Raw genomic sequence first — 14,069 nt, forward strand, 5'->3', positions numbered from 1 at the left:
CCCCCTCACACACACTGAACCTTTCACACACACTGCATCCCTTACACATTGCACCACTGCTCCTATACCCTACAACAGCCTCATATCCCAGCAGACCCCAGGTAAGTTGTCAAACTGTTCTTAAACGGTTTGACTACTTACTCTGGGAGGGGGGCCCTCCTGGCACCATAACGACTACACAGAGCAGTAGTGGTTATTGTGCATGGATTATTTCTTTAAATAATCTCCAAGTGCCCCAGTAGCCAGCAAGCCAGCCAGCCCACAGGACAGCCAGCCCACAGGCCAGCCAGCCAGCCCATAGGCTGGCCAGTAGCCAGCCCACAGGCCACCAGTTAGGCTTACAGCCAGCAAGCCCACAGCCTGCCAACCGCAGCCAGCAAGCCACAGCCAGCAAGCCAACAGCCTGCCGGCAGTAGCCAGCAAGCCCACAGCCTGACAGCAAGCCCACAGCCTGCCAGCCGCAGCCAGTAAGCCCACAGCCTTCCAGCAAGCCCACAGACTGACAGCCAACAACAGTAATTAAGGTAAGAGGAGCCAACTTGGCCTAGGTATCAGCGAGCTATGTTGTGTTGCTATATTGTGAATAGGAACCAGAGTGTTGGAGAGACCCCCCTCCAGGCCCCATTAGACTCCATTGTAGTCGCTAATGGGACCTGGAGGAAATTCTTTCTAACACACTCTCTAAAGGACACTGAGATAGCCTCTGCTAGAATGCTCCCCCCCCTCCATGGCCCATTAGCCCTCAATTGTAGTCTCTACTGGGGCCTGGAGGCGACTGTTTCCAGCAGGGACACTGAGATGGTCTCTGTTAGAAAGACCCCCTTCCAAGCCTATGAGACTCCATTGTAGTCTCTAATAGGGCCTGGAGGGGATTCTTTCTAACACACTCTCTAAAGGACACTGAGATAGCCTCTGCTAGAAAGACCCCCCTCCATGGCCCATTAGCCCTCAATTGTAGTCTCTACTGGGGCCTTGAAGGGATTATTGCACTTTTGTTCCTTGTGTCTAAAGATTGTGTAGGGTGTGGCTGGAGGCGGTGCATGGAGGCAGGACATGGGTGGCGCTTGCTGCGGAGTATGGGTGGGGCCTGTAAGGAGGCCCTTGATTTATTTTGCCCGGGGGCCCTGAGGGTTCTCAGTCCGCCCCTGACCAAGACGACCCAGGAGGCTGAAAACTCATGCGGACGACACCAAGATCCCTTACAGGACTGACACAAGCCTCCAGGGACACATCAGCGGCAAGCTCAAAAATCCACGGCTGCAGCCCGAGAGGACCCAGCGAGATGCACAGTGAGACACACGGGAGGACTATACTCTGATGCCTGCTCTGATGGACAATCGCTCCCAGCTGCACAGAAACGGCAGAGCAGGTATCGGATAGACACGGGACTCCCCCTGTTTGTCTGTGGGGTCTCAGGACCGCCATGCTGACGGCCCATCCCTACCGGTGCGGCACGGGGAACCCCAACATATCAGGGTGACAATTTCTCTATAAACACTGTTATTAGCCCTAGCAAGCATGTTATTCTGTGAGTTAACTGCACCTGCCTGTTTGCACATCTAATGTTATAAATCTGCAATACTCGTGTAGACAATAGTCTAATTTCTGTAACGTTTAAGCCAGCTCACAGCGTAAACCTATTCTCAAAATTGTTTGTACTATTGAAATCTGAGCTCTCAACCGTTATTATACAAGCACTAATTTTGTTTAGCATGCATGTTCTCCATACCAAACGCAGACTAAGCGAGTAAAATTCATTATAATGCGTAACTGATAGTATACTATGTTTTGTTTCTGCAAATATAAAAAATTGTGCACTGTTCAAATGCCATAAATGACACATTACCGTGATATATCTATGCTCATGAAGCTATTGTGGCAGAGCAAGCTGTCTTGTCTAACAATGCACTCAAAAATAAAGAATTAAAAAAAAAAACAAAAAAAAACTTCACTTGCATCAAAATAGGCCAATGTTTTTTGATCACTTTTTCTTTCTTATTGGCTTTATTGTTACCGTATATACTCGAGTATAAGTCGAGTTTTTCGGCACATTTTTTGTGCTGAAAAACCCCAACTCGACTTATACTCGAGTCAATGTCTGTATTATGGCAATTTAGATTGCCATAATACAGACAGGGGGCTATGTAGGAGGGGGGCTGGCAGAGAGTGTTTACTTATCTCTCCTGCAGCTCCTGTCAGCTCCCTTCTCCTCCGCGCCGGTCCGGTCAGCTCCCAGTGTAAGTCTCGCGAGAGCCGCGGGGTCCTAGCGCGGCCGCGAGACTTACAGTGGGACTTGCAGAGGGAGCTGACCGAACCGGCGCGGAGGAGGAGGGAGCTGACAGGAGCTGCAGGAGAGGTAAGTAACAGCTCTCTGCCAGCCCCCCTCCACTGAACTGCCAATGCCACTGGACCACCAGGGAGTGAGAGCCCCCCTCCCTGCCATGTATCAAGCAGGGGGTTGGGGGACGAAAAAAAAATATATATATAAATAATAATAAAATAAAAAATAATAACAAAAAAATTATTAAAATAATAATTTAAGGGGGCGGAGCCAACTGCCGAACTGACTGGTCGCATCTCTTGTGAGCTCCGTACTTCATCGGCACAAACTAAGCAAAATCTGACTATTTCACCCCCCAAAAGGCTACCAAAGCTAACCTGCTGCTGCAGACGACACACCAATGGGCAGGAAAATCAAAAAATCAAAACCCGACTTGCCCCAGCCGGGCACAAGCATAGGGGATCTATGGCGGCGAGCACATGGCGCTCCAGAAACCGCATACATGGAGGACTTCGCCGATTCCGACGAAGGGCTCTCAGAGCCTGAAGAGGCTTGCTAACCCGCAAAGCTTATCCCGACACAGCCTCAATTCAAGCCTGACACTGCCCTGGTCTCTAAGGCTAAAATGAGGGAGCTGCTGGCGGAGCTCCGCAGCAACATTCAAGCGGATATGGCTGAAGTGAAGAAGGATATACAGGGCCTAACACACCGCATGGGTACCGTGGAGCAGGACTACCGGGCCCACTCGAGGAATGTGACCATGCTCCCAAAGGAGGTGAAAACACTACAGCTATAGCACCAGAAGATGGAGAAGAATATGGCGGCACTGGAAGACTCACGACGCGCCCAAAACATAAATATGAGAGGCATTGTGGAGACAGTCCCTGAGTCCGAACTTCCTCACCTCCTGCGACGCCTAATTAGCAAACTACTCCCGCCGAAACAGGCCAAAGGGGTAGTGCTAGACGGCGTGTTCAGGGTCCCAAAACCACCCACGGCCCCTCCGACAGCACCCAGAGACTTAATCGTTAAATTTCAAAAGAGACAAGACAAGATAGCAGTGATGACCGCTGCCAGAGGTAACACACCTCTCCCATTCGAAGACATGACCCTCTCGCTCTATACAGATCTCTCTAGGGGGACTGTGGCCTGGCGCACAACCCTGAGACCCTTCACCACACTGCTCCGCGCACATAAAGTTACCTATCACTGGCGCCCCCCACACAAGCTACAGGTGATCCAGGGTGAAAACACCTACCTTATAACGGACCTGCAGGAGGCGAAGACACACCTCGTTACCTTGGGCCTCCCACCGGACTCGCTGCAACAACCCTGCATACCAGCAAAAACCCATGAGTGGAACCCGGCTACCGCAGAGACTTTTGTCCCAAGAGGCACGACCCGCGGAGCACGAACAGTGGCCCCAACCTGAGCGCCCCCAACAGGAGCAACTACTGTATATAACTTTGTTTTCATGCCGTTCAAAAGTTTGGTTGATATGATTTCTATACTTGTTTTATTATCGCACACGATTTGCTCACCCGAGGCGGTGATACTCGCACTCATGAGTCATGGGTCACACCATGGCTGCTGCAAACACCAACCCTCACCAGACCCCCCAGCTAACGGACTCACTCAGACCACTTGAGAAGCTGGGCCACCTCTACTCTCCCCACACATAGCGACGCTGGCACCAGCTACAGATGCTCGACCCAACATCGGACACAGGGCCAGTCCTGACCTGCACTTAGGCAGCAAGCACAGGAGGCCTCATTACCCCCACTCTGTAAGTACACGCCAAGGGATAAACATCCCCCTCTATAGCAAACCCCTCCCGAGTACCCTACCTCACCTGTATAACGACACCCCGCACATGCCTCACGGGACTCTTACCTGACACCCGCCCCAACCCACCATCTCGACTTAAACTAACATAAAGGGCACCAACACGCCGTCATACTTGGCCTTTAACTACCCTGCACAGGTGTATCTCTTAACCAAGCTCCTGCACAGGTGGGACTCATCTGCCCAACATCAAGACATACCTTAGACGACCTAGCGACTGCACGTTACCGTAGACTAACCTGAACCTCTTTATACCGGGTAGCCTGCACACTACACGCACTAAAATACCCACTGCTAGCCCTCAATTATATTGTATATGCTTCGAAACTCGACTTTTAAAACAGAAAAAGTGCAATATTATTACTTGCCCTGCTATTGAATTAATGTGTTGTTGAAACGTATACAAATGCTGTCGGGGCACTGTATGCTCAATTGTACCTTTAAGCACGCTAAAAATAAAGAATTGAAAAAAAAAATAATAATAATAATTTAAAAAAGAATAATAAAAATGCCCACCCCCACCAAGGCTCTGCAACACATACACAAACACACACTGCATCACACACTCACACTGCATTCATACACACACTGCACTCATTCACACTGCATTCATACACACACTGCACTCATACACACACACTGCACTCATACATACTGCATTCATACACACACACTGCACTCATACATACACTGCACTCATACACACACACTGCACTCATACACACACTGTAAATAAATAATCAATTAATATAATTTTTTTAGGATCTAATTTTATTGAGAAATTTACCAGTAGCTGCTGCATTTCCCACCCTAGTTTTATACTCGAGTCAATACGTTTTCCCAGTTTTTGGGGGTAAAATTAGGTGCCTCGTCTTATATTCGGGTCGGCTTATACTCCGACCGGCGCTCTGCAACCCCCCCTCTCTGGACCGGGGGGGGGTCATCCCGGTCCATACGGGTGACTACCACTGAATGCCGCAACAACTCCGCGCCGGTCCAGCCGACCATTGCGGCCGGGACGGTATGCCCCAAGATGGCCGACCAACACCTAACCAACGCGTGAGCTTGGGGATTGCTTCAAGGCAGAGACCTACAGCGGCTCCTTTAACAAGCCACATGCCAATGCCACTGGACCACTGGACCACCAGGGAGTGAGAGCCCCCCTCCCTGCCATGTATCAAGCAGGGGGTTGGGGGACGAAAAAAAATATATATATATAAATAATAATAAAATAAAAAATAATAAAAAAATTATTAAAAGAATAATTTAAAAAAGAATAATAAAAATGCCCACCCCCCACCAAGGCTCTGCAACACATACACAAACACACACACACACACACACTCAATTCATACACACACTGCACTCATACATACTGCATTCATACACACACACTGCACTCATACATACTGCTTTCATACATACACACACACTCTGCACTCATACACACACTGCACTCATACACACACACTGCATTCATTATATACACACTGCACTCATACACACACACACTGCACTCATACACACACTGCATTCATTATATACACACACTGTAAATAAATAATCAATTAATATAATTTTTTTAGGATCTAATTTTATTTAGAAATTTACCAGTAGCTGCTGCATTTCCCACCCTAGTCTTATACTCGAGTCAATACGTTTTCCCAGTTTTTTGGGGTAAAATTAGGGGCCTCGGCTTATATTCGGGTCGGCTTATACTCCGACCGGCGCTCTGCAACCCCCCCCTCTGGACCGGGGGGGTCATCCCCGTCCCTACGGGCGACCACCACTGAATGCCGCAACAACTCCGCGCCGGTCCAGTCGAGGATTGCGGCCGGGATGGTGTGCCCCAAGATGGCCGACCAACACCTAACCAACGCACAATATGGCGGGGACACCGAGCAGCACACAAGTGAGCTTGGGGATTGCTTCAAGGCGGAGACCTACAGCGGCTCCTTTAACAAGCCACATGCTTGCCCCCGCACCCATGAGAGCGAAACCACCAGACTAAACCTCCACATAAGCCACTTACCCGTCCCGGGAACCGGTGCACGGCAATCCACAGCCGCAAATTCGTTAGCCGCAAAACTTCACACTCTGCTAAACACTGCTAGAGCTGAGTCCCGGTCCAGGGGCGCCTCTGCAGAGACAAACACCTACGGCAAGAGACACGTCAACGCACTGGGCATCGGCTGAAGGGACTACCTTGGTGCCTCCTCTGCGGGCATGCCTCACTGGGGACAGTTAGCAGTTCCTACTTTATCTGCCGGGACTCTGTCTCACTATGAGACTCTAATTGTCAGCATGGGCACCGGATGAAGGCAAGATGCTTCAATGTGGGAGGGGGGTGCTGTTGACCGATGTCCACACGGGTTTCCAAAAGCCATGTGGGATATAACATAACAGCCTAGTTTCTGCAGCCCACGACCCACAGTTGCCCCCACACCAACCTGATGGCACTATACGCCTTTTAATTTGCATCATGCTTTAATTTACTCTTACATAGCTATACTGGGCAAATGACATACACCAGGATGTAATACATTAGCCTGTGTCGCTTTACTTGTTTAGTTATGTTTTATTTGCCTGTTATGTTCATCTTGGCACTTAACAAAGCGAGACCTTAAACTCTTGTAACTATGGCATAAGTATAAAGGTTAGCGAATGAATGTTGCATTAACTCTTTGTCTATCGGGATGCTGGCACTTTGCATATCTCCGTTAGCCCACTATCGACTGGCTCTGAGTCACAAGACGGCGCTGGATTATTTCTATTATTATTTATACTTCCCCTGCCTTATCTAAAGTGGCAGTTAATCATTGGCACCCAACCACATGTCACACAACATGTCGTCTAGCGGACACACCCTCGCTGTTCATGCCTGCAACCAACCTACTTCATGCCTTTTGCTTTTATGCCACTTAACGCCCCTGACAATCTCTCCTGTTATGCACAGGGCAACCGACATACCCACTATAGCGGCGCTCATACAACTGCTCAGCCCTAGGGGCATCACTATGCTCCTAGGCTTAAACTATGCTTAGCCTTTGAATGATATTACTCGAAATGTCTATTTTGTTTCTCGTAGTTACCAGCCTGAATGAACCTAAAGCTACAGATTGTTTTACCTAGCCTGACTTCTCCTGTTTTAACACAAAAAATGTGCTGATAATGATTGCCATGTTATTGATACTCTTGTTTTATTCCATCGGCTTGTATTTGCTGTTGTGGCAATATAAGCGTGTTTTGTTATTCTAAGCACAATAAAAATAATGGCCATTGGAGCAACTAAATGACCTCCATTTGTCTAAATATATATAGGGATTAAGGAGAAAGCGCAAGTAACATTTTCTTTTCTTTGGTTTTTACTATATATTGGGGCTGATGTGTGTTGTAGTCCTTGCTGCTTAACCCCTTAAGACCGCAGGACGTACTATGCCGTCCTTATTTGGGCGGCTCTAAACGCCGCAGGACGGCATAGTACGTCCTGGGCGGTCTTACCCCCCACGTGGCCGGCGGCACATGGCCGCTGCAGATCGCGGTCGGGGGGCATGCCTGGCCCCCCAGGCAGCCCCCCTGTGCCTGGGGACCGCGGTCTGCAGCTTCCGATCGCAGTGACAGGCTGTCACTGCGATCGGTATTTACCATGTGTCAGCCGATTTTAAAATCGGCTGACACATGGAGCCGCGGCATTTTTAATCTGCAGATCGCGGTCGGGGGACATGCCTAGTCCCCCTGCGGTCAGTGACCGCGATCTGCAGAGTATGATCGCAGTGAGAGGCTGTCTCTGTGATCTGAATGCAGAGACAGCCTCTCCCTGCGATCTGATCGCAGTGACAGCCTGTCACTGCGATCAGAGTTACTATGTGTCAGCCTATTGGCTGACCCATAGTAACTCCAGACAGGATCCCCCTGCAGATCACGGTGGGGGGCATGCCTGGCCACCCAGGCACTCCCCCTGTGGCCAATTACCGTGATCTGCAGGAGGTGATCACAGTGACAGCCTGTCACTGTGATCACTGATCCTGTGTGTCAGCCAGTGATGTAAAATCACTGGCTGAAACTGTCTCTGCCCCTCTCCTGTAATAAAAATAAAATATTAGTTAAAAAAATATATAAATTACAGTTACACATCAAATATACTTAGATCATTTATATATATATTATATATATGATCTAAGTATATATATATATATATATATATATGTATGTATATATATATATATATACACACACACTAAGTGTATTTTAATATTTATATATATATAATTATATATATATATATTAATATCAAAATACACGTAGAAGGATAAAAAAGGATAAAAAGGATAAAAAAAATATAAATACGTTAAAAAAAATAAATTTAAAAATTTAAAAAAAATAATTAAAAATATATATATGTGCGGGGGGGATGACGTAGGACGTGGGACGGCGCACGGAGGCACGCCGCGTCTCGCGGGTTTTTTTCCTTGGCCGGAAGATGGGAGACACTGAGCAGAGCGGGGCGTTGTGAGGGAAGACGCCTGATTTGCTTTCCGCTGCGGTTGGCGGTACTGGGCGATGCGGTGTTGCTGAGCGGTTGCTGAGCGGTCGAGAGAGAAGACAGGTCCCAAACGCTTATTTTTCTAAGTGGAAAACTAATTCCGTCCGCCCAGTGACTGCTGGAAAAAAGTGATGGGAGTGATGGGAGTGACCCCCCAGGACACTTAAACGGAGAAGTGGATAAGTATACCGGCTGGTTTGCTATATATATATGCTACATGTATGCTATATCCACGTATTAGCTAACAGAGCTTATATATCACCCAGTCACTCAGTCACTAAGTGTACATTAAGGTCCATATTCAGGTTTTATACCCTACTACGTATTACTATTTACTATTATTGCACTACTATCGCAGTAGTTGATATCCTTATCTTCCTTTAATCATTTACTAAGATCTATTAAGACTTAAAGGAAACCTTACTGAGAAAAAAATATAGGAACATAAAACAAAAAAAAAAAAATATAAAAAAAAAAAATATATAAAAATATATAAAAAAAAAAAAAAAAAAAAAAAACAGAGAAAGAAATAGAACGCTAATAGAAAGAGAAAGTGAAAGAGAAGGGAAAGAGAGGAGGAGTAAATGGCCTCAAAAAAAAACTCAGAAGGTAAACAGAATTTAAAAAGAACTGCTAAAAAACAAGAACCAGCTATAGAAAGGAGGACTTCAGGTTTTTTCTCTCCCCAATTAAACAAGGGGAGTAGTACTAAATCTATACAAGAAGAATCAATACCTATATTGGACCCCAAAGAGACTGAGATAGACAAAACTTTGTCAGATAGCTCATGGGAAGAAAATGTATCTATCACTGCCGGTTATTTATCCAAATGCCTGGAGATCCAATTTGAGAAAATAAAAGAAGAAATAAACCTGCAGTCTAGAGAAATAAAAAATGAGATTCTAAATATAGGAAGAAGAGTGGTATTGTTAGAAGAGAAGACGGACCAAATAAATATACAACAAAAAAACAATACGGATAATATAAATAAATTGGATGAAACTCTAGAGACCCTGAAAAAGAAGATTACGGATTTAGAAGATAGATCTAGAAGACAAAACCTCCGAATTAGGGGGATCCCGGAGACTGTTGTAAATGCAAATCTAGAAGACTACTGTGTAGAGTTTTTTTTGTTTCTGGGGGTTAATTCAGATAACGGTACAAGCGGCATTGAAAGATGTCATAGAATTTATAAACCTGGTAACGTACCAGAACAAGCCCCGAGAGACACAATTATTTGCCTACAATCATTCCGTTTCAAGACGCAAATTATGAAGGCAATGACAACAAAAGACCTGAAGGGGTCAATCTTCCATCAAATTAAGATTTTTCAAGATCTCTCATACCAGACCAGACTTCAAAGGAAATTTTTTACCAATCAGACAGAGGTCCTTAGAAAAAATGCAATTAAATATGCTTGGGGATTTCCGACACGCATAAACCTAACACATAATAACCAAAGACTGACCTTTGATAAACCGCAGAAATTAGAACAATGGCTACTAGAAGGGAATTTAAAATAAGTCATTGCACAAGGTATTTTTTTTTTTTTTTTCTCGCACATATATAACACAACATAAAACAAATAAATTAGGATTAAAGCTACACTAGAGGCCATAGAAATGTAAAGAGTGGTCCCACACTATTAAGCTAAATCTCTCCTGAAAACTAAGAAAAATGGGAGAAAGAAGTGATAAAGGGAAGAAAAGAGAAGGGAAAAGAGGGAAAAAAAAGGGGGAGAAAAAAAAAAAAAGGGGAAAAAACTAAAATAAATAAAAGAACAGGAGTGTTTATACTAACCACAATAATAATAAGTAAATACACGATATATTAGAGGTAATTTGATAGAAAGATTATGACACAAAATAAAGGTAATACCTTGGACTTAAAGGTATATTAAAATATAAAATACACTAAATACACTAAAAACAATTTTTTGGGTTTAATTAAAAGGCTATTTAGATCAAATAAAGGGAGAAAGAAAGAAAAAAAAAAAAAAACTAATGAAATGGGAATAAATATCAGAAGTAACTTTATAGAAATATTTTGATATAAAATAAATACAAATAAATGTAATATTTGAGAAACAAAGATATATTAAAATTTTAAACTTACACTAAAATTTAACGAAAGAGCTATTTTGGCAAAACAAGAAACAAAAAAATAAGAAAAAAAAAAGTATGAAATGGGAATAATTAGGTTTTTTTTTTTTTTTTTTTTTTTCCCTTCTGGTATTATTTTTATCCACTACACCCGTCCGGCCAAGGAGAAACTCTAGCTCGCAGATCTCGACACTTTTTCTTTTCTGCGAGCATAGAGTATGGGGACATTTTCGACGTCACTGATTAGAGAGTCGGTGTCGTTTTTGGATTATTGTTTTCTCTCCCTGTGTTTTGGGCAGGGCTTCCCCCCGAAGGCTATGGGAGGCCTAGGTAGGGAGGAACACAAGGGAGGGAATAGATACATAGTTTTTTGCCTAGTAAAAGGCAGACATTGTACGTTTTATGTTGTGTTTTATATGTTTGTTAGTACAGATGGTGAACTTATCAGTCCTCGAAGGAAAAGAAATAGGATACATAAAATAAAATGAGGCTAGCGACGATTAATGCACAGGGGATAAACTCACAATTTAAAAGATATACAATCCTTGAGTTTCTCAAAAAAGAACAAATCCAGATTGCAGCCCTACAGGAAACCCACTGGAGAACGCAAGATAAAAACAATCTTAAATCAAAATTTTTTCCTACTATAATTAGTGCCTCTATGAGTCAAAAAAAGAAAAGAGGAGTAGCCTTCTTATTTTCTAGGAATATATCATTAAAAATTATATACCAAGAAATTGATTCGGAAGGCAGATACATTATATTAGTAGCAGAAATTAATAATCAAAAATATACGTTAGTGAACATATACGCACCAAATCAATCACAAATTGCATTTATTAAAAAAGTGCTTAATAAAACTGAACGCGTGAAAATGGGCCGAGTTATAGTTATGGGAGATTTTAACTGCGTACCCGATATTGAGATAGACCGAAGTTCTAAAACAAAAACCAGTAACTATGGAAACTTGAAGATGACTGCTAAAAAATTTTCAGAATTAATTAAACAAGCCCAACTTTTAGATTATTGGAGGATATTTCATACGAAGGAAAAGGATTTTTCCTGTTTCTCAAAAGCTTTCTGCTCATATTCTAGAATTGATCTCTTTTTGGGGGACAGAAACTTAGCGAGCCAAATTAAAAAGGTTTTTATAATAGCCACTACATGGTCAGATCATAATCCGGTCATCCTAGATATAAAAGAACAACATCAAAGAACAAGAGCTGACTGGAAAATGAAAGACTGGTTACTTAAAAATGAAGACAATCTTAAACAAATCAAAGATACAACAGATTATTTTTTCAAAGAAAACAGAAACAAAGATGTCTCTCCAGCAATGACTCGGTGTGCTTATAAATCAGTAATAAGGGGCCTTTTTATAAGCTTAGCAGCAAAAGAGAATAAATTAAATAAAAAAAAGGCAAATTTAGCTGAATTGTACATAAAACTAGACAATTTACTTGAACAAAATAAAAATAAACCATCTCGGAGTATTACTAATGAAATTATAGACACTGAAAAATTAATTAATGAACACCTTATGACAAAGGCTAATAATGCGTTGCGTTACTTAAAACAGAAATGGTACTACACCGGAAATAGAGCAGAAAAACTAATGACGAACAGAATAAAAAAAGAAAAATCGAAAAGAATCATCACCAAAATTATTGATAATGGAGAGACTATCTTGAGACCTGAAAAAATAGCAGAAGCCTTCAAAAATTACTATCAAGATCTATACAATATTAAAGATCCTACCGAAACGGCGAACATTAGTGCATTTCTCGAGAACATAAAGAGTCCAAAAATTTCACAAATACAACTGCAGGAGCTTAATAAAACGTTTCAAGAAGAAGAACTGATTTTCTGTATCAACAAATTAAAAAAGAATAAATCCTCTGGTCCAGATGGATTTGATAACCTTTTTTACAAATTGTTAGGAAATAATATTAAAACGGACCTAATTGAAGTTTTCAATTCCTTTGTTACACCTAATAGCATACCGGCAGAACTGTTACAAGCAAATATAGTGCCTATCCTTAAACAAGAAAAGGATGCAGAGAAGATAAAGAATTATCGTCCAATCTCACTGTTGAATACCGACATTAAAATATACTCTGCTATGATAGCAGAACGTTTAAAAAAAATTATATCAGAAATAATAAACAGAGACCAAGTCGGGTTTGTCCCGGAGAGGTCTCCAACCCATAACATCAGAAGATTGATTGACATATTGGATTCCGCTTGGACCACTGGAACTCCCATGTTGACCCTGTCCTTAGATGCTGAGAAAGCATTCGACAGGGTCAACTGGGAGTTCATGAGACAAACACTACAGCGATTTGGATTGGAGGGAAGACTTCTTGAGAACATTTTTGCCCTATACACTGGCCCAACAGCAAGAATAAAGGGGAATGGCTTTAGCTCAGAGTGGTTCCCATTATCTAATGGAACACGACAGGGGTGTCCGCTATCCCCCTTACTCTATATAATCTCATTAGAACCTTTGGCATCTGCCATTAGACAAGAAGAAAACATCTCGGGTTTTGACCATAAGAAAGAAAACATAAAAATAAACCTTTACGCAGATGATGTGATCATAACTTTAGAAAATCCGTTACAATCAATAACACAGCTCATGACAACTATAGAAAAGTTTTCACAGGTTTCTGGCTACAGATTAAATACAGACAAATCAACTATTTTGGCGAGTAATGTAAATATGGAAGAAAAAAAAGAGATAAAAAAGAGGTTTGACTTTACTTGGATTGAAAAATCATTTAATTATTTGGGAATTAACATCTGTACAGATCCAAGCAAAATTGTTGAGATTAATTTCCTCCCATTACTTCTAAAAATGAACAAGCTATTAAAAGATTGGAGAAATCTGGAATTCTCCTGGTGGGGCCGTATAAATATAGTTAAATCCTATGTTCTACCAAAGTGGTTATACCTATTCAGAATGCTTCCTTTGAAGGTACCCGACAGCTGGCTATCACTTATTCAACAATCCTTCTCTAAATTTATATGGCAATCAAAGAAACCTAGGCTGGCAAGAAAATTCTTGGCGATTAAACAAGCAAATGGAGGAGTAGGACTTGCGCTGATACAACAATACTATCAAGCGAGTACTCTCTCTCATTGCATTATTTCACAACATACAGAGTCTAAACATGAGAGATGGTATGCAATAGAAAAAAAAATGTCATATAATAAAGATCTGTCTACCCTTTTTTGGTTGACGCAAAAAAAGAAAGATAACTGCCAACCATGTTCTGAAAGTATAGTGTTACAAAAT

This window comes from Pelobates fuscus, chromosome 5, assembly GCF_036172605.1.
Source record: "Pelobates fuscus isolate aPelFus1 chromosome 5, aPelFus1.pri, whole genome shotgun sequence".
NCBI classification, from domain to species: domain Eukaryota; kingdom Metazoa; phylum Chordata; class Amphibia; order Anura; family Pelobatidae; genus Pelobates; species Pelobates fuscus.